Source organism: Otolemur garnettii, unplaced genomic scaffold (assembly GCF_000181295.1).
Source record: "Otolemur garnettii isolate 467f Iridium unplaced genomic scaffold, OtoGar3 scaffold00010, whole genome shotgun sequence".
NCBI lineage: Eukaryota > Metazoa > Chordata > Mammalia > Primates > Galagidae > Otolemur > Otolemur garnettii.
Window position 1 is genome coordinate 29,343,053 of NW_003852405.1, and position 3,746 is coordinate 29,346,798.

The 3,746-nt window shown below is 43.2% G+C and overlaps 1 protein-coding gene across 1 annotated transcript in view; it reads right to left on the reverse strand.

Moving 5' to 3' along the window:
* The window catches only part of ST6GALNAC5 (ST6 N-acetylgalactosaminide alpha-2,6-sialyltransferase 5), a 127,934-nt gene that overhangs the window by 591 nt on the left and 123,597 nt on the right, over positions 1 to 3,746 (reverse strand). The window lies entirely within an intron of this gene.

Genomic DNA, 3,746 nt, shown 5'->3' on the forward strand with positions numbered 1-3,746 from the left:
TTTTTGGGGGAAGGGTTGGATTTGAACCCACCACCTCCTGTATATAGGGCCAGTGCCCTATTCCTTGTGCCACAGGGGCTGCCCTATTGGTCAACTTATTGATCAATAAATCTTAGGGTAAAAGCTTGCCTTCAAGCAGACTAACTAAGACCTCCACTGAGTGTCTTTTCATAGGAGGAGTACACTTATCTGGGAAGGGGCTAATGACCAAAGGAAAAAGAGCCACAGGAACACTTATATTTAATGGCGTATTTGCTTTATGGTACATATCAGAGCATTTGGGGCCCTCTGAGAATTTCTATTAGAAGGCCTAATATTGGCAAAATTTAAGGAACAAATCCCTGAGCTCCACCATTCATGAAGTTGCCCTTTCAGTCATTGGTACCGAGCTTCAACCATGAGCAGGCCTGAGAATAACTATGGAGTCATAACAGGTGTAACCTGACCCCGTGAGAAAGACTTGCTGGAGCACAGCGCTATGTGCTGTGGGTATTAATATCAATCCTTCGGTGGCTGCTTTTCCTTTCTCCTGGGTGCTAGGGCATGCCTCATTAGCCAGTTTCAAACACCTTCTCCCCAAGGTCAGACTGTCTGACTTTGACCAGCCAAAGCACCATTCGTGATGTGAAGAGCAGAGTGGCAGAAAGCCTGTTCTGCTCACACCGTGTGCTGTTCCTGGAGACTTCCTGTTAAGCAGTGTGCATATTTATTTCCACTTTCCATAAAACTAAAAAAGCACCCTAAAGTGAAGTCTTTGCTCATTTTCCCTCCATTCCATTATACTGTGACCCTCTAATATCCCAGGAAGTACACTGAAAAGCTCCTAAAGATGGGGATAGTATGGGCTTGTATCTTACTTGTTTCTATGAAAATAAGCTAGATGACCCGAGGGAGGTCGCTGCCGTCCCCGATTTGTTATCTGTAAAGCAGGTGGAAGAAGCTCTGGCCCCTGGGCATTTGAGAAATTAAGGAGAGGCCACCCCTAAAAAACATCAAGCTGGGCCCGGTGATACATCAAGAGCCCTTTCTCCTCTGTTGGTGGCTAGGTTGACAAACGAGGCCAGTAATTCAGCAATTTCTCTCTGTGCTTTTTATAAGCTGTAAAGGAAATCCTAAGTCTGAGATCTTGTGTAGGTGCCGCCATTAGGAGACAGGGCAGCAATTATGAAATTCAGAAGGCTCCAGACTGCACAGGTATTAATGATCCTTCTTTCTCACCAGATCTCTGTGACTGAAGGAGCTGGGAGGGAGAACTGCTGAATGGACGGCAAAGAGCAAGAGAGGGAAGTCCCTTCCCTTCAGTGAGAGCCGAAGTGCTGGGACATCGCACTGGCCACGGGCTCTGGACCTAACCTGGTGAAAGCATAACTGGGACAACGTGGAACCAAGTAAGTGACAGCTCATTTGCGTCCCCAGCGTCCCGGCCTGGGAATCACACCTATAGCCCTCGTGCTTTTAGAGGTCTTGGAAACACCAAAGGGGGCTGTTCCCAGAGCGGAAACTGTCCCACCATTCTGGCTGCTTTGTGTGATGTTCTAGAAATCACAAGCCATAGCCTGACACAGGCTGGATGTGGCTCTCCAGAAAAAGGCTCTGCAGGTGAACACAGAGACTGCAAAGCAGAGGACCAAGGAAACAAAAGTGGGAGAGTTCTTTACAGTGCCTCTGAAAATGCTCCAGACTTCCTGAATAACAGCCTTTGGGATCATGTGCTATAGAAATGCAACTTCATTGTGCTGTCTTTCTAAAAAAAATCTGAACGCTTTTTCTAACAAAGGAATATCTACTGTTTTTACACTTAATCAGCTGTAATGAAAGAATATGAAGAGCTGTCATGTGCTTATTAGGGAAAATTATCAGATATTCTTTTATATGATGAAGTAACACACTGAGCTGATAATTCTATAGTGCACACTAAATTACAATTAAAGGCCTTTCTGCTCCACCAGAATCTCATTTATAATCTCTACGGAAATATTCTTCCTGCAGTTATTTCATTTATGCTTCCTTTATCTAATTACTATAATATTGGTTCTGAATCATATTTTCCTAATGTACCCTTATTCAATTATAAAGTTATTTTCAAGTACAGTTACTTTCTAATATCAAAGAATACCACTTGGCCATCTACGTCATTTGTCATGCCTCTTAACTGCAGATTGTTCCTGAGCCATCTTTTCTCCGTTTTTAAGTAGGGTGAAACTTCTATAAATCTCAATCTATTGAATTATTGCATTTCTTCGACACAGCCCAAATGTATTTCCTGACCATGAGATCTGCAGATTAGATGTTTCCACACTTTCTTTATCATCAATAATGATAGAGACTTTTGTTGGGTTTCATGAAAAGTATATATAGAGGGAATACTGTTATATCCTGAATGTTTTCTGTTTTACTTTACAGAAATAGTTTTGATCTGAGGGACTGTTTCTGGCTTGGTTCTTTTTACTTGGCATAGGCTGCAGGGTAAGAATATAGATGCATAAGAATATTGAGTCAATACAATATTAGCTTCTTTATGACAGTTTCCTAAAGGTAAGAGGTGCAAGGTTTCTGGAAGTGGTAACGTATTTTGGCAGCCTAAAAATTCATGTGTAATTCCCTTGGGCAGGGGCAGTGTGGCCACTAGTAGAGGGATGTCTGCAGAAAGAGCCCCAGTGGCCAATCCATAAAGACCCGGCTCCCTTCTTACCTGCTTGGACTACCAGGGAGAAGGCCCTGGTGAGCAAAAGCTTTTCACTGGTAGGAATTTTGTGAATTTAAAGAGCAGGACATGCCCTGATGGATGGAAGATTGTTTCCTAAAAATCCAAGGTGGCTGAAGGGTAGGATGACTTGATCTTTAACATATCAGCTTAAAATGATTCCTTACAGAGTCCAGAGAAGGTGTAATTAACCTAAATAGCTCGCACTGCAGCAGTGCTTCAGGAAGACTTAGATTTAGCAATCATTAAACCAAAGGAAGAGAAGCATTTTCTATTGAAAAGACGATTTCTACTTATTTAGAATTCTCCAACAAGTGAAATTGAGAGTGTAAGTAAGTGTCCCTCTTTATCCCTTACAAAATGCTTTCTTCGTTAAACAACTATTCAAATGAGCCATAGTATCTCTTATTCATGGATTTTAAAGGTTAATCCATGACAGGCTTTGGTGGCAGCTGGTAATGGGGGTGGGTTCCCCAATGTGGTCTACTGTCTGGACCACCATGGGCTCTGCTGGGCCTTCCAGGGTAGGTGGCCACAGTGCCAAGGTCCAGCCCTTCTTCCCCCTCCCTTTGCCAGATGACCTATGACCACTCCTGCCTAAGCTGGCCCCAAGAAGTCACGAGGTGTCCAGGACTTTAAAGATAGCTCTTCCACACAAAGTATTTGGGGGCACTGGATTTCTATCTCCCTTCAAGACGCTGTTCTCCAAGACTGAGTGGGCTAATCCAGCACAGCAACGGATTTAGTACTTTACAGTCTGTATTTTATGTCTCGTATCCCTTTACTTTTAAGATAAGCATTCAACTCAATGACAGTTTTTGTAAGAGGGATAAATTACATCATTAAATGTATGTTAATTATTAAAAGTACAGGTTTTATGGTTGGGTGTCACCACAACATGAGGAACTGTATTAAAGGGTGGTGGCATGAGGAAGGTTGAGAACCACTGCTCTGAAAGGTCAGATAAGTTGTCGGAGACCAGGCAGCTAGAGAACAGCAGAGTCAGCGTTCCGCCCAGAGCCAAGCACCTGTACTGCTCTAC